Genomic DNA, 18,493 nt, shown 5'->3' on the forward strand with positions numbered 1-18,493 from the left:
AGTACCTCTTTCCTGCGACTTTCCATTAGGATGGACCTCTCTGAAACAGAATCTGTATTTAGAATCTGTCCCATTTCAAAGAACTCTAGAGTGGTTAACAGTGATTCAGCACAGTAGTTGTTAATCCTAGAGAGAGAGACAGGTGAAGAAACTCACCTGTCACTGATCATAATTTCCTGTGCTACCACCATGAGAGAGTATTGTCCTTTTGGCAGACACGTGTTTAGTGCAGGGGAACCTGTGCCCTTTCATCCTATATGTCAGCAGCTTTGGCCTTCCATCCCCCCTCAGTTGGGTTCCCTTATAGAAACAAGGGGGAGAGAGGACCCCAGGACCATGTTAAGAGTGGATCCAGTCTGACTAACTCAAATTGGGCCTTGGCCTGGTGTGTGGTTCATGGCGGGTGGGAGAGAAAGTGGAGCTGACTGCATAATGTCACAGTGTAACACAGTGTCCATCCTGCAGCAGGAAGACCGGGGCACGGGGACAACAGTCCACTGGGAGTTGGGGCTAAAATTAAAAATTTGTTTTTAGAAGCCCAATTACAGAGTTATAGGTTTTCAGAGTCAGGATACATCTTAGAAACCATCTTAGCTTTGGGAAAACAAAGACGTTTTACCGGCCATCTCTTGTCTGTAAGTAGTGGTTGTCCCAATGCAGGATGGTGATAAGTGAGTCTTCATCTGGGCTCGGTGAGTGCATTTGGTGATTGATTAGTGATGTCTGATTTGTGCCATGGGTGTGGTGACCAGGGGGAGGCATGGGTGCCACACACTGGCTACTCCTGATTTGTCCAACCTCTCTGTTTATAAATGAGTCAGCTGAAGTCCAGAAAGCCAAAATGATTTGTTCAGGACCAGACAAGTAGAGGCAGTAGTTGACAGACCTAGAATCCAGGTTCCTTGAGGCCTGGGCCAAAACCTTTTCTTCTGAGGTAGACAGGGATACCTGGGTATTAACCCCAGGGCCTTGAACGTGCGAAGCTCCACCTCATCCCTGAATTGTGCAGATATTCTTAGGAGCATTTCACTACGGTTAGAGACCATTGTGGTCTTGGAGTTCAGCTGCCTGGGTTCTGATCCTAGCTCTGGCCACTAATTACCTATGGGCCCTGTCCAGGTTATTTAACCTTTTGGGGCCAAAGCTTTTTCATCTGTAAAATAGCTGTTAATAGTTTTTCATGCTATATAGGGTGGTTATGAAATTAAATTAGATAATTCATGTAAAAAATATTCCGGTTGGGGCCTACCACATAGTGAGTGCAGTAGTCCCTCCTTACCTATGGAGGATATGATTCAGGACTTCCAATTTTCATGCCTGAAGCTAACGATAGTACTGGATTTTACAGATACCTGTTTTTTTCCTGTATAAATATACCAATGATGAAGTTTATTGATTAGTACAAGATTAACAACAAAAGAACAATGTGTTGTAATAAAAGTTATGTGAATGTGGTGTTTCTTAAAATACTTTATTGCAGATCTAAGCAACCTCAGCACGCACTCTTTTCCTTTACTTATTAAGTCAAGAACTTTCACCTTTTCACTTAACAGAACTTAAGGATTTTTTTTCCATCTCTGAATTGCTAGTAGCATAGCTACTCTTTTACTTTAGAATCATTATTAAGTAAAATAAGGGTTATTTAAATACAAGCCTGATGTGACAGTTGATCTGATAACCAAGATGGCTACAAAGTGACTAGTGGGTGGGTAGTTTGTAAAGCATGGATCCAATGGACAGAGGAATGATTCACATCCGGGGTGTAATAGAGCAGAACAATGTGAAATGTCAGCACCCTATTCAGAATGGCATGCAGTTGAAGATGTGTACACTATTTATTTTGGATTTTTTTTTTTTTTTTGGATCACATTTGACTGCAGTAACTGAGACTACGAAAAACAAAACTGCAGATACAGAAGAACTACTGTGCTTAATCACTGTTAATTGCCGGTTAAAATGTTACTTTTCTATTGCATTGTCCTTTTAGATTCTTGCTGGAAACATACATAGACTCTTCCCTTGTTCGCTTTCTCTGCAAATTCTAAATATCTCTTAGGATTTCCTTTAGAGGCACTTTCTTCTCTTCATTCCCTATGGAATGTTCTAGAATCTTCTGGGTTTGAAGTACTTCTAGAATTTGCAATTTGGTGATGAAAAAAATCCCAGTATTTGGGTGATGAAATATGAGGTGGTGATGGATATGTTGATGCCTGTGGTCCTGGGGAGCATTTTGGTCATAATCCACATTCCACAACCAGAGAGCCCTCCCCACCATTGCCTTGAATAAGTGGTGGATGGGGAGAGGATGGAGGTAGACTTTCTGTCCTGCAGGAGCCAGCTTAATGCCCCGCCATGCCAGGTGGGACTTCTGGGACCATCATGGAAGATTTTTCCCCCTTTCCCACTGTGGCCAGTGTCTGGTCCCTTTCTAAACTGGCCTCCTTGGGTTGCACCATCTTCTGGCCTTGTCCATTTGCTGGAGCCCTCAGGCCTGCTGGGCTCCTTCCCTTCCTTCTCCCAGCAGTTTTCCATCTCAGTTTGTTTGTAGGACGACTGCTTTCCAGACCCCTGTATGTTCACGGATTTGTTCCTAATCTCAGTGTCATTGTTTGCTTACTGGAACAGATCCAGGGAGCTCAGACATGGCCAGGCCTAGGGTGGCTCAGTGTGTGGCCCAGGCTGGAAAACAGCTGAGGCTAGAGGGCCCCTAGCAGGTGCTGGGCACCTGGTTGCCTTTCTTCTAACTCAGGAGGGTGTTAAACAGTGTGGGCGGTTGGCAGAGTCTTGTAGAAAGGTAGAAGACAATGACTGAAAATCTGAAATCTTGGACCTACTGTTTACTGGTTGAATCATCTTGGCAAGGCCCAGACTTTTTTGAGCCTCAGTTCCTGCATCTGTGTAATGGGGAAAATGACTGTACCTACCCTACCTCAAAGGCTCTTTCCTGGATCTGGGGAGGTGATGTGTGTGTGAAAGGCCATTGTAAAGGACTGTGCATTCACTATGAGGACCATTATTACAGAGCATGTGATGGACAAGATTTTGTTTCCCATGCAAGCAAGATTTATATCCTGTGTTGGTAGAGGGAATCAACAATTCAAATATAGACTAATGATTATAGAGAGTATGTGAAAATGATAAATCAAGGAACTATTGATTCTTGCATTGGACTGACAAGGCATTTGGTAATTTAGGTATGATCCTCACTTTATTATATGAAATTATTGATTTGGGTGTTAGTAAAATATAGATGATAGGAAAATCATAATGCTTGAATATTCACAAACATTATTATTTATTAATAAGTACCGATCAATTTATATGAAGACTAGAGACTTTTATTTTAAAGTTGCACTTTTATAAAGTGAATATCCTAAAAACTCCAGATCATACACATTAAAATGATGAATTTTGTGATGTATGAATTATATCTCAATGTAAAAATAAAAAATCATTAAGGCAATAGCTATATTATAAAAATTAGGGATTTGAGAAAAAGTTAGTTTCATCAATCTGAATCATTATAATTTTAATATACTCCATATTGACCTGTTCCTGTTATAATCAATAGTGTTCTATCAATAAAATGAAGTGTTTTACACATTTAATGTTATCTTTAGAAATTTTCCAAGTTATCAATTCTTCACCTAAATCGAGTACTTCATGTGTGACTGTTCTATAACTTACATAACTAATTCGTTTTCCCCACTTTTAGTTTGCATCTACACATACACACACACACACACACACACACACACACACACACCCCTCCACACATAAATTAACTCTATGATGAGCATCTTTGTGCATAGCTTTACCCCGTCCCCATATCTTGGATTATTTACTTAGGGGAAATTTCTAAAGTGATATAGATCTGAATCAAAACATTGCTGAGTAAAATTGAAGAAAACTTAATAAATGGGGGAGATATACCATGTTCATGGATCAGAACACTCAATATTGTTAAGATGTCTGTTGTCGATAAGTAAGTCTATATAAATTAATGACCATCCCCCCAAAATTCCAGGGGGATTTTTTTCATTTTGAAGAAATTGACAAGCTAATTAAAAAATTTATAAGGAAATGCCAAAGGTACTAGAAAATGACACTAAAAAGAAGAGCATAGTTGGAGGACTAACAATGCCTGATTTTAAGACTTATCATAAAACTGTCATAATAAAGATAATATGATATTGATGTTAAGGTAGACAAACTGATCAGATCCGGACAAACTGAACAGAGTCCAGAAATAGACTCACCTAAATACAGACAATTAATTTTTTACAAAGATGCAAAGGCAGTTCAATGGAGAAGGATTCATTTGTTCAGCAATATAAAAAACTGAACTCTGATCCATGCCTCACACTCTCTGTATAAATTGGTTCCAAGTAAATGACACCCCCAAATGTGAAACCCAAGACTATTAAACTTCTAGAAGAAAGCAGGAGAAAATCATTGTGATTTGGGTTAAGCAAAGATTTCTTAGATGTAATACCAAAAACATGATGCAGAAAACAAGGAGAGGTAAAGTTTACTTTATAAAAATTAAAAACTTCATCTTTTTGAAAACTGTTGAGAGAGTCAACTGAAATAATGAACAGAGATTCTCTCAGGAATTCTTGAGTTTAATTGTGAGTGGGAGAGGAATATGTGTGCTTATGGGGACCACAGACATATCCAAGGAGGTTAAGGCAGAAAGAAGCTTTCAGTGGGAAAAGAGAGAAGTGCACATGCTTTGTTTTGAAGCAAAGACAGCATTGCGCACAAGGTCGTGTCTTAGGAGTTGACGTTAGTTCATTAGCAGAGACAAAGTTCAGGCAGGTGTTCTTGTGCATCCTGCTGTCCATCATGTGCTTCATGTAGCAAGCTGCAGTTTGGAAAGCCCTTGGCAAAAGTTTCCATCACAGACATGTGGATATAAGAGCTCTTCAGAGAGAGTGCTTGTTTTTTTTTTTTTTTTTAAATATAAATGTGTGTGTGTGTGTGTGTGTGTGTGTGTATATTTTTATATATATTTTTAGTTGTATTTGGACACAATACTTTTATTTTATTTATTTTTATGTGGTGCTGAGGATCGAACCCAGGGTCTTGCACGTGCTAAGCGAGCACTCTACCACTGAGCCATATCCCTAGCCCCTAGGGTGCCTGTTCTTATCATAGGCATTTATGCATGAGGGACCTCCTTCATAGGCTCCTGGCTTTATTTTTTAAATTAGGTTTTGATACAAGTGACTCCATTTTAGTTCTGACAAATGTCATCAGAGAAAGGAAAGATGTTTGCAAATCATAAATCTGGTAAAGTACTTGTTTATAGAATATGTAAAAACCCCTATAACCCAATAATAAAAAAAAAAACAAGTAATCCATTACAAGGTGGACAAGATTTGAACAGAAATCTCACCAAAGAGGATATAGAAATGGCAGATAAGTGCATGAAAAGATGCTCAATGTTATTAGACACTAGAAAATAGAAATTGAAGCCTTAATAAGATACCATTTCACCAATTAGAATGACTAAAATGAGAAAAAAGACTTATCTTACATACCAAGTATTGGGAGGATGAAGAGGCAATCTTATATTCTCTTGGAATGTAAAATGGTACAATCACCTTGGAAAAAACTTGGCTAATTCTTTTTTTTTTTTTTAATCTTATTTATTTATTTATTTTTTTGTCTTCTTTTTTTTTTTTTTTGGAACTGGGGTTCGAACCCAGGGCTTTGCAAATGCAAGGCAGACATTTTGCCACTGAGCTACTTCCCAGCCCTTGGCAAATTCTTAAAAAGTCAACCATATATCTTCAGTTTGGGCATTGCCTTCCTAAGCATGTTTACCCACCAAAAAATGAAGCTTTTACGTATATTTCAATCCTGGAAACAACCCACATGTCTAGCAACAGGTGAATGAATAAACAAATTGTGGTATATTCATACAGTAGAATACTACTCAGCAAGAAAATGGCAACATCATAGATGATTGAAATGGCAACAACATAGATGATTCTCAGCACAGTTATGTTGAGTGAAAAGACTGGACAAAACATGAGTATGGGCTGTGTGATTCCATTTATTTACAACTAAAAATTTGTGTGTTCTGATAAGGAGTAGGTCAGTGGTTGTCTAGAGATGAAGGATATATGAAAGGATGGGGCTGGAATTACATAGGGTTATGGGTAGCTTTTAGGAAGAGATGGATATGTTTACTATCTTGATTTTGGTGATGGTTTCACAGATACGCACAAATGTGAAAATGTATCAGATTGTACATTTTAAATATGTGTAGTTTATTGAATTTATGCCAGAATACCTCAATGAGGTTGTTAAATAAACAATGATGGGAATGAATCATTCATTGGAAAAAATAGCAGTCCATGAGTCCAAATTGATATCAATCAATCAAAGTTTGATAGAGTGGGCTATTTACAAAATTTGGAAGTACTTCTCCGCAGAATACTTAATCATAAAGGGCAAAGAAGTAAATGTAAATGAAGTTGGGTAGATGACCATCTTAATGAAATGACCATCTTAATGACGTGATCCAAGTTTTAGCATTGTGAGAAAGGAGACGGATCCAAATTGTGCACCACCTGATAGGATGTAAAGAGCACAGAGCCTTTGTTTACTTTGTTGGATTTGATTTACGAATTTTTAAAAAGATTTCTGCATCTGTGTTCACAGTGGACGTTGACCTGTAGCTTGTATCCTCTTGTCTGTCTGGTTTTGACATCAGGGGAACAAAGGTTTCAGAATGAGTTGGGAAATAGACTGTCTTCAGTTTTCTCTCTTGTTTTATACTTCATTGATTCTGTCCTTTATCATTTCTCCCTTTTCTGGATTACTCTGGGTTTAATTTGCTCTCTTCTTATTGGTTTCTATTTTATTTATTTATTTTTTTTTATTGTTGGTCGTTCAAAACATTACACAGTTCTTAATACATCATCTTTCACAGTTTTATTCAAGTGGGTTATGAACTCCCAACTTTACCCCATATACAGATTGCTGTATTACATCAGTTACCCTTCCATTGATTGACATATTGCTTTTCTAGTGTCTGATGTATTCTGCTGTCAGTCCTATTCTCTACTATCCCCCCTCCCCTCCCCTCCCCTCCCCTTTTCTCTCTCTACCCCTTCTACTGTAAATCATTTCTTCCATTTGTATTATCTTGTCTTACCCCTTCTTATTGGATTCTTATGGTGGACTCTGAGGCCTTTGTCTCCTTTGTTGGTTTATGAGTTACAATTTTTCCATTATTTTAATGCCTGCTTTAGTTGCAGTGTATATCTTTAATTTGTCACAGTCTACATTCAAATGATATTCTGCCACTTCAAAGACTATAAGAACCTTATGAGTATACGTCCATGTCTCTTCCTAAACTTTATATAATTGGTTCAATACATTTTGCTTTAACATGTTATGAACTCCACATTGTTTAAGCAGCCACTTATCTTTTAAAGAGACAGAAAATGTATAAAATAAAATTTTTATGTATTTACCTGGTAAGTTACCACTTCTGGCCTCTTTATTCCTGTATGTGGATCCGTATTTCCATCTGGTATCATTTTCCTTTTGCTTGATGGCAGTCTTTCGATATTTCTTACAGTGCAGGGAAATAATCTTATCACCTTTCACTGTCTGAGAAAAACTTTTATTTTACCTTAGTTTTTGAAAGATGTTTTCAGAGTGTAGAGAATCCTGGGTTTTTCCCACCCAGGGGAAGTTAACCACTGAGCCCCATCCCCAGCACTTTTGATATATATATATATATATATATATTTATTTATTTATTTTGGAGACAGGTCTCATTGAGTTGTAAGGCTGGCTTTGAACTTGAGATCCTCCTGCCTCAGCCTCCTGACCCACTGGATTACAGGTGTGAGCCACCACACCTGGCTAGGGTTTTCTTTCAGTGCTTTCACAGGTGTTGATCTGCTTACTTACACTTGTATTGTTTCCAGTGAAAAAACCTACTGTCCTTCTTAACTTTGTTCCTCTTTTTTTTCTGGATGCTTTTAAGATTTTTCTTTATTACTGGTTTTGAACAAGTTATTTATGTATGTTCCTGTTGTGATTAGGATATGAGGAGTTTCACCCCTTCCCCCAGACTCCTATTAATGCAGGAATATTCAGAGATGAAATGATTGGATTATGAGAGCCATAACCTAATCAGTTCATTCTAATTTGAATGAACTGGCTGGGGGGTATCTGTGGGCAGTTGGGGTGCTGCTAGAGAAGGTGGGTCTCTGGGCTGAGCCTTGGAAGGCTGCTTCTTTCCTGCAGGCCCTTCTCCCTTGCTTTTTCTGTTTTCTTGCTGCCCTAAGGAGAGCAACTCCTCTCCCCCTGACCCTCCCCCTATGACATGCTACCTCACCTTGGGCCCAGAGCCATGGAGTCAGCCAGTCACGGACTGAACTTCTGAAACCATGACCCCAAATATAGTTTTTTTTTTTTTTCTCCTCTAACTTGTTCTTATCAGGTATTTTGGTCACAGTGATGAAAAAGCTAACTAAAACTGTTCCTTTGTGGTTTTGATGCTTAGGGCTTGTTAAGATTCTTGGATCCATTGGTTTATAGATTTTTTAAAAAATCAACTCTGAAAACATTTCAGCCAGTGCTTCTTTACATGTTGTTTTCTCCTTCCCCTCCCGTCTTTGGAGACTCCAGCTACAAGTGTACTAGGTTGCTGGAATTTGTCCCACAGCTCACAGTGTTCTTTTCATTAAAAATTATTTTACCCTGTGTGTTTCATTTTGAATAGTTTCTATTGCTAGGTATTCAAGTTTACTAACCTTTTTTTTCCTGCAATATCTGGTTTGCCATTAATCATACCTGTGTATTTTTTTTTTTAAATCAGACAAATTTTTCATATCCAGAAGTTTCATTGGGAGCTCTTGCTTGCTCTCTCATCATCCACATCTCTATTTAATTCTTAAACATACAAAACACAGCTATTAATACCTGCTTTAATGTTATTTTCTGCCAGTTTTAATATCAGTTTCACATCTGGGTTGATTTTGATTGCTTTTTTTTCTTTTCATTATGTGTCATATTTCCCTGCTTCTTTGTATATCTGATAAATTCTTAATTAGATACCAGATATTATGATTTTATCTTTTGGGGTGTTAGATACTTTTGTATTCTTATACATATTCTTTTTTTAAAAAATATTTATTTTTTAGTTCTAGATGGATGCAATACCATTATTTTATTATTTATCTTTATGTGGTGCTGAGGATTGAACCCAGGGCCTCACACATGCTAGGCAAGCGCTGTACCACTGAGCCATAACCCCAGCCCTCTTAGACATATTCTTGAGGTTGTTCTGGGACACAGTTAAGTTACTTGGAGATAGTTTTTTTTTTTTTTTTTAATTCCAAGTCTTCCTTTTGCTATTTGTTAGATGGGAATGGAACAGTGTTTAGGATACTTCCCACTATTGAGCAAGGCCTTCCTGGCTATGATAACAAGTGCCCCATGCATTATGTGGCTTTTCCAGTTTGGCTGGTGGAAGCAGTCCCTGTGTGAGTGGGGGATGCTGTTAACTTGAATCTTTTTGGGTTGTTCTTTCCCTGGACTCAGGCAGATTTTGCAGGTGCTCAGCTGCGTACCTGAGGTGGGTCCTCTGCAGATCTTCTGTTCTTTCTTTGTACAGCGCTCTTCTGACCCGTGAGCTCTTCCACGGCTCAGCTCCATCTCCTCAGCTCAGGGAGCCTGGCTTCCTCCCAGCATCATGGGCGGAAGCTGAGCAGCCACTGGGGCCACCGTAGGGTTCACTGTGTTTCTCCCCCATCTCTTAGGAGTACTGCTCTTCCTTGCCTGATGTCCAGTGCCTTGGAAAGTATTGGTTTATGTTTCTTGTCCAGTTTCCACATAGTTCCAGATGGGAAGGTAATAGGAGTCCTCATTTTGGGAGAGAAGTCAAGGATGACATCAAGATTTATGGCCTGAGAAACTTCGAGTTTTGAGTTGTCATTTCCTACGATGGGGAAGACTGGGAGAAGCAGGTTTGGCGGTGGGTGTGGTGAGAAAGGTAGCAGAATACAACAGTTACTAATAGGGCATAATGTAGAAAGTCGTGCTGTTTGAGGAGCGGCCAGGAGGACCCTGGAGCGAAGTCGGAGAAGCAGTTGGATCTGTCAGGCTCTAGTCAGGGGAGAGGTCTGGGCAGGGGCTGCTCATTTATGTGGCATCAGCTTGTAGATCGCCCTGGATGAGATCCTGGTTGGAACCTGGCTAGTGTGTTGCATTCATCAGTTTCCTGTTTTGTGTGCTTTCTTGTTTTGGGTTCTTGCTGGCATAAGAAGGCCCTCCCCTCCCAGGGTTAACTAATTCCTAGAGATAATGTCAGCTTTCCTGGAGGTGTGCCTTTCATGGGCAAATCAACCCACCCAAAGCCCCATTCCCCAGCTACCTTCTCTACTCTCCTGCTCTCTGGCCCCAATCCCCAGCCCTAATTGCCCCAGGCCAGGAACCAGCCAAGTAGGGAGAGCTCCTGTGCCCCAGAGCATGTGGAAATGATCCACACTAACCAGTCTTACACCACTTGTCCTGCCTCACCCATTCCTGCCCACAGAACCCATAGCAGGAGGCTCCCTCTGCCGCCGACTGACCCTGGTGCTTTTCCCATAAGGCCCACCATGCCTCATCTTCTAGGCATTTGTGACCAAAATCTTGTTCCTTCATGACAATTGTCTCCATGTTTGTACATCTTACTGTACCCGGTTAAAAACAATTTCCAGGTTCCCTTACAATTAGTGTAGATGTAAGGAAAGAACTGAACAGAAGAAATAAAGAGATAGGAGCTTAACAATAAAATAGGTTTCTTTGGGACAAACCTATGCAGGGGCTCCCAGCAGAGGTTGGAACCTGTCTTCCACTGAGGGAAGTTATAGGGAGTGACGGAGTGGGGGGATTTTTGCGGTTAGGCTGTTGCTAGGGCCTTGTCAGGGAAGAGTCCTTGTGGTGGTCACCATCATTCTGTGGTGGTCACTGTTCCATGTCAAACAAGGTATTTCTCAGAGTTTCAGTCCCAGATAAGTATTTCCTTTCTGGTGTAATGATGGAGTATGGTCTGGGGTCTAGGTCAGGCTGAATCAGAGTGACCATGGGGTGACAGTTCTGAGAAGGAGGATGTGTTTCAAAATGGCGCTGCCTGTGTCAGATTCTCCCTAGTGGTAGGGGAAATGCCTGCTCTGGCCATGTGGAGTGCCTGTATTACCTTACCCTGCTTAATCTTCCCAGCAACCCCATGAGGTAGGTACTGTTGTTATCTTCCTTTTTTAGATTATGGGGGAGAGCAGGCTCCATAAGTTGCCCAAGGTCAGCAGCTCCTAAGTGGTGAAGTGGAATGTAGACCAGGGCACTCTGGGTCCCCATGTTCTTAACCATGGAACAGTCCCGTGCAGTCCCAGTGGGTGTTAACCTGGGGCCAAACTCCTCAAAACTTTTACCTTGTTTCTTTGCTCTAAGACACGATGAATTTTACTTGGTTGTCTGTTTTAGTTAGTTCTTTGTCACTATGACCAAAGTACCCGACAAGAACAATTTAGAGAAGTTGATGTGGGGCTTGTGGGTTCAGAGGTCTCCATCCACAGATGGCCAACTCCACTGCTCTGGGCCCAAGGTGAGGCAGCCTACTGAGGGGGAAGGGCCCAGGGCAGGGAAGCTGCTCAGCTCAAGGCAGGGTGGGGTGGGGGAGGAGGCGGTCAGGGAGCAGAGGCAGGGGAAGGCCCTTGGGGTGGATGAACCCTTTGAGGGCATATCCCCAGTGACCCACTTCTTCTAGCCACACCCCACCTGCCTACAGTTACCACCGGATCTGTTCATTCAAATTAGGATGGACTGATTAGGTCACAGCTCTCATCCCATCATGTCACCTCTGACTACTCCTGCATCAACACGAGCCTGTGGAGGACACCTTACATCTAAACCATAACAATGCCTAAGGGACAACTGAAAGCAAGGAGTAACAGCCATCAAAGACCCTGGGGGGTGGGGGAGGAGTCATGATTCCTCTTCTCAGGATGGAACACACTCAGGGACCATGGTGTCCTCCCAGAGAAGGGCTGTGCTGCTGGACCCCTCTCAGTCTGTGTGGCAGAGTCTTATACAAACCCCCCAACCAACCAACCAACCAACTGCCCAGCAGGACTTTTCCATTTCTAGAAGATGCCAAAGAAGGGATGGATTAAAAAAAAAATCCTTCCTCATTATCAACATACATTAGTTATAAGAAATTTAGAAAATACATAAAAATCAAGAAGAAAAAGGAATAAATTCGCAGCCCAGAGATACTGCCGTTAATATTCCAGTCCTTTGAGACTTGAGTATTTGACTAAAAGAATTCATTAAAGGTCTGTTTGGGATTTGTTTCCTTTCACCATTTCCTTTTTCCTTCCCATTTGTGAGGGACACACGTGTGGTGTGTGTGTGTGTATGTGTGTGTGTCTGTTTTCTGTCTCCCAGCCCCCCTGAGGCCGACTGGAGATATTGCCCAGTCTGACGAGGAGCCCCGTGGATCCAGTCTGACGTTGGTACCTTTCTGCCAAATTTGGGGGCTGGGACCCCTGCTCACAGGGATTCAGACATGAGGAAAGAGTTATCTTCCTTAGGCTGTGGCTGTATCTGGCCAAATCAATAACTAATCAGCACTGAGTTAATCTTATTAGTTATTCATTGTCCCCCTCTCAAACCACAAACCAAGCTGGTGAGGACAATGCTTTAATTAATATGAGGCAGATAAAATTCATTGCAGCAAGGTTATTGGTAATGAGATAATCATAAAGCCAGTTATTGAGTTTGGAGTGGAAAGGAGGTTGGAGCCCGGGCAGGGGGACTTGCCGGTGGTTTCTGGGATATTGTGACAGGATAGAAGATGGGTGTGGGGGCTGTCAGTGAGGGTGTGCTGCCGTGACACACCCAGGTGCTGGGTAGAGGCAGCCCTGGAATCCAGGGAACAAATGGGTGGCTGGTGTCAGGGTAACAGGCAAAGTAGAAAGATCTTTGTGGATCTTTCTCTGTTGTTACTTGCGATTCTTTTGCACCGGTACTTTGCAATTGAGATGACAGTCCATAAAATTAGCTGTTGTTTCTGTTTATTAGATTGTGGTCCCGACTTGTTATACCCAATCAAGTGAGGCACAGAGAGTGGATGGGCCTGGAGGGTTTTTTTGTTTTTAAATTTCATTTTTCTGGGAAGCTTGATTCCTTCCCTTTTCTCTTTCCATTCATTTATTAAGCACTGACTATTTGCTGGGCCCTGAACGTGCACTGGGTTTTTTATGCATTACCTCAATGAACCATCATGATGAAGAGCATAATTATTTTCCCTCTCTTCCTGATGAGGAAGCCAAGGTTCCAGAGTTCATTGACTTTGACAAGTAACTTTGACAAGTAACTATCAAAATAGGATTTGAATCCAAGTTTTTCTGATTCCAGAGCCAATGCTTTTAACCATTATATGATTCCTCCTCCTTTGACTTAAGACCACCTGCAGCTTACATTGGCCTTTCAAATGGTGTGCACTTGTTTCGGTTGCCATGGCTTCCCTGTGCCTAGCCTGGTGACCATCCAACATATATCACACATTGGGAGTGATGGGCAGCTGCCTTTTGCTGCCTGCTCTTGTAATTTTGGTTTTATGGGGGTGTGTCAGTCTACATTGTCAGCTCCTGTCCTGTGAAGACCAGGGCTGTATTTCTTCTCAGCTCCCAACAATGCCTGGTACAAGAGAAATTTCATGATGCTTGTTCCCTGGCACATGGTACCTGGTACACAGGGCCCCATCTCGGACAGATCAAGGTTTGGGCATAGCGTGTGTTTTAGTTAGCTTTGTGTTGCTGTGACCAAAATACCTGACAAGAACAACTTGGAGGAGGAAAAGTTTATTTGGGGCTCACAGTTTCAGAGGTCTCAGTCCATAGACAGCCTACCCAATTGCCCTGAGCCCAGGATGAGGCAGTGCATCATGGGAGAAGGGCTCAGTGGAGGAAAGCTGTTCAGTTCATGGTGGTCAGGAAGCTGAGGAGAGGGTGGGAGGGGCTGCAGGGAAGAACACCCTTCTAGGACCCACCTGTCCCAGTGACCCACCTGCTTCAGCCATGCCCCTCATCCTAGAGTTACCACCCAGACAGCCTGTTCAGAGCAGGATGGACTGATTAGGTCACGGCTCTCAATATCCAGTCATTGACCTCTGACCATTCCTATATTAACAGAAGCATTTGGAGGACCCCTCATATCCAAACCAGAATACTGTAGCTTCATCATGTGGGATTTGGGGGCTGTCACTGAACTTTGACATTGTTTCTTCATCTTTAAAGACACATCCTAAGATCTTTGTTACAGAGATAGTGGAAAGATTTAAAAACAAAAACCACCACCACCCCTTATGTCTGAGTGTTTACTGTAGGCCGGGAAGCCACGTAGCTGGGGCAACTGTACTAGACAGTAGAGATAGAACCTTTCCGTCACTGCAGCAAGTTCTGTTGGATAGTGTGTTAGAAACTAACTCTCATTTATCTGCCTGTCCCTCATGGTACTTATGCCTTGTGTGTGGTCAAGGGTGTGTGTGGTGAGGACTAGATTTGAGTGGGGTACCCAGTTCAGGAGATTCTGGATGCTTTGTTCTTTCCCTCAAGCACACAGGCATGGTTGGGGATAGGATCCTGGAAAGAGGGAACTGTGAGATTCCTGTGTATACTCCCAGCTGCCCGTGAACACTGAGAAAGGGAGTCTGCACTAAGTCAGTACCTTCCTGAAAATCTGCATGGGCCTGGCTTCTGATCCTGAAGAACAGTGGGAACTGGAGCAGGAAAGGCACCCTGGAGAGCAGAGTTTCTGCTATGTTATTCAGCATCGGGATCTTTTGGCCTTAAAATAATATTTTCAGTTTTTGGTGAGTGGCAATGTTCCTCAGTTCCGTGTGTGTGTGTGTGTGTGTGTGTGTGTGTGTGTGTGTGTGTTAGAAGCAGGTCAAAGGTAACTTTGATGGGAATGTGGGGTGTAATTTGCAGTAGTGCTAACTCAGTTTCATGGATGGTGGTTTTGTGAACATATGAACCACTGTCACCTGTTTGTTAATGGCACCTGCACAGCTAACTCTGAGCATGCAGTGTTTACAGCAGACACACTTGGCCCAAGAGCTGATGTGCCAGGTAACTGGTGAGCCAGAGGTGGACCACCTTCTTGGGCATGGGTGACCAGGGAGGGCTCCCCATGGTCTTGAAGGTGATCATCACTTTGTGCCAAGAGGCACCCCACCTAGCACTGGCTCATGTCACAGATGACAGGCAGTAGAGCCCCGACTCAGCTTGCTTTAGGGCAGACTGGGCAGGGCGAGTCCTGTGCTGTCCGAGGGCTGTCAGAGCCAGGGACAAATGTAGATGTGAGTCCAGCCTAAAGAAAACAGTGGAGCAGGGTTATCCGCCCCACCCCCCACAGAGCAACATACAATCATGCACATGTAGCAACATGCACACAACACACGGGCAGTACCCTCTGCACACGCACCCACACAGCAGCACACACATGCACGATTGTGCCTTTGTGTCTGTTGTTCTAGATAAAGTGTTTTTCCTCTTCAGCTTCATCTATTCAATTCACTTTCAGAGGCCAACTCTGTATCAGCCAGGGCCCAGCCATACCATAATTTGAATAGGAAAAATTGAAAATAAAGAATTATTAACTACGAAAAGGTAGTCAGCTCCTGCAAGGGGTAGAAGGAGACTCTGCCGGTGCAGATGTGGCAGGCACCCAAAGCTGCTCCTTCTGGGGCCAGGGGACTGTGAGCCTGAAAGAACCAAGGACTCAGCAGAGCTCCTTCCACCCTTGAGGCTGGGAGCTGGCCCATGGAGCAGGCAGGGCTGCTCTGGGACGCTAGCGGTGGCTGTGGTGCAGGCCTGAGCCAGAGTGGGCCCGTGGCAGTAGCCCACTGGGTGGCAGAGAGACTTATGGGAGGGGGTGGGCTGAGCTCATCTGTAGGGGTGGCCAGGACACTCAATGGAGGGTGGGCCTGAGTTCCATGGAAGTGGACCATGGGTAGTGGAGGAGTGGGCTGCAGTGAATCTGAGGCCCTGGAGTGGGCGCTGTCCCTGCTGGCTGCCTGTCTCTGCTGGAGCAGCACACTGGAACCAGTAAGGGGACCTCTGTGCCTGCTATGGTCTCACAGTGTCCTCAGGATCCCTGAATGACACAGGCTGATATCATCAAGTCCTCAGACAAAGGAAAAATGACCCAGGGTTCAGCTGTAGTATCTCAGCAAAGAAGAGTAGATTCAGAGCCAAGAGGCAGGACAGGCAGGACCTGTGCTCGGGAGTCGATGATTCTCTGACTCGATGATCATACAAAAGAGATATGTCTTCAGTGGAAACCATACTTGGAATTTTGACCTCCCTGGACTAGAGGTGATGTCATGATACCCCTCTGGATTCTGGTGGTGGCAGTGAGCTGCATCATCCCGTCAGCTAGGAGATCACAGGGTCACCACCCTGCTCTATGATGCCCTGTTGCTAAGTTGTGATGTTCCATAGTCAGGGGCATCAAATGCATCTTTGACTTCTCATTGGTTGATCAGACCCCGTCCTAAGCCAAGAAGCATCTGTTCATTCGTAACCAGCACCTGCCTCGCCCCATGTCACCCTTTCCCGTGAACCTGAGCGTCTGCTCATAGCCCCCTTGTTTCTTTCATCTGTGATTTCCCAGCTTGTCCTGAACTCAGAGTCTCTAATACCTGCTGCTTTGTGGTGTTCTCTGTTGTGTGAGTGGCCCTCTGGGTGTCCCCAGAGAGCTGAGGGCAGGGTCTGGACCTGCAGTAAGTCTCCCTGAGTGTGTGGCAGTGGATGTCTTTCCTGGGAGGGGAGGAGAGCTGTATGTGACCTCACCCCCTTCCTAGCCTCTGTTCCCTTTGGGTGTGCTAACTGTCCAGCTGACCCCCAGAACAGCTAGCTGTAGGGTTTAGTGTGCCTCTGGGGATGAGTGGCACGCTGGGCAGTGTTGCTGGGGAGCGGCTGGAGGACCTGGCTCTGGCGGCTCTGGATGGAGAGGTGTGCCCGCCTTTCTGGCTCTTCCTGTTCTGCCATTGGTTGTGCATTTTCTCCTCTGCTGGGTTAAAGTCAGAGGCCAACTATTTCAGCTGCAGAAAGTTGTCCACTGAGGCCTGAACCTTTGTACTAACTGCCTGGTGATGGCTGGCTGCGGGTTGACCATGGCCTTTGTCATCTCCTTACTACTACAGCTTGAGTGTGGCTTTGGCCTGCCATGGCCCCAACTCTACCCAGCTCCACATGACCTTCTGCCGTCTGACACTGGCTGGCTTTGTCCCCAGTCTCCAGTTCTTAAGACAGTATCCCTCGATGCTTTGACTTTTCTAGGGATGCTCATGCTCTTATTCTCTCAATTAGAGTTAATTTCCTTTTTCCTTCTACCAAGAAAAAGGGACTCTCCCTGGTGCAGCTTGAACTGTGTGTCCTCATCAGAGCTGAAGGGCTGTGCCCAGAGGAACCAAGCTGTGTGTACTCAGGGTTGGCCCATAATGGGTTGGAGCAGGATGCAGAGGTGTCCAGCAGAGCTAGAAGTAGACCAGCCCCTGAGGGCCTAAGGACGGCTGCTGAAGCCTGGAGTCTGCTATGGGGTGGGTAGGCTGGGTGTCCCCGCTGCTGGGATGAGGGTGCTCAGGGCTTAGTGATCTCAGTTTCTAAAGTAGTCGTTTCCTGTGTGGTTCACTTGGCAACTAATTACATAGGACTTTTGAACATTTTCTCCATCTTTGTTATCAGTTGTTATTTAAATCTGATTTTAGTGCCTTCTGAGAGTGTAAGTTCATGCTTGATGTTGATGCTCTCTTGACTTTGTTGGTGCAAACAGGGTACCAGGTCCCCTGGGATGCTGGGATCCCTTGTTTTTTGTGTGCAACCAGGGCCCCATCCTGCCCAGAGGCTATGATTTTGCAATGCAGGACCCTCATGGTTCCCAAACCCTCAGCTGGTCTGGAGTGATGACTGTGATGCACAGCCTGGGGTAGATGAGAATCAGGATGTAAGCTAGGGCCCTGCATCCTGGACAGTGTGTCCTACAGCCTATGTCATATGCCTCATGCCCCCAACACTGTCATTCCCCCAGGAAAGAGGAGTCCCTGCCAAAGTTCGCTACATTAAATGAGCTTCAGATTTGGAGTATGTTATAGTCTTTCCTTTGACATTTATTCTCATTTTATAAATAAGGCAATTGAGTTTCTCATCTTAAAAGATACCAACACTGCCTTCCAAAGCTGTCTTAAGAGATAGGATGTATTTGACCATCCACTGTAGAGACCCAAACATACATGAAGTATTATTAGTGTGTCTGAGGGCTAGGTGGCAAATACATGAACCTGGCACACCCTAGAGTGAGCCATTAGTAGACTAGCCTTGAACGAGGATATGGTTCAGTGGAGGAGAGCTCACCTAGCATGTCTGAGGCCCTGGGTTCCATCTCAGCATCTCGCCTCCCCAAAGCCAAACAG

General features: G+C 43.7%; 1 protein-coding gene across 4 annotated transcripts in view; it reads left to right on the top strand.

Annotated features, from left to right (window-relative positions):
* The window catches only part of Adck1 (aarF domain containing kinase 1), a 117,985-nt gene that overhangs the window by 38,497 nt on the left and 60,995 nt on the right, over nucleotides 1–18,493 (top strand). The window lies entirely within an intron of this gene.

This window comes from Ictidomys tridecemlineatus, chromosome 5, assembly GCF_052094955.1.
Source record: "Ictidomys tridecemlineatus isolate mIctTri1 chromosome 5, mIctTri1.hap1, whole genome shotgun sequence".
Classification (NCBI taxonomy): Eukaryota; Metazoa; Chordata; class Mammalia; order Rodentia; family Sciuridae; genus Ictidomys; species Ictidomys tridecemlineatus.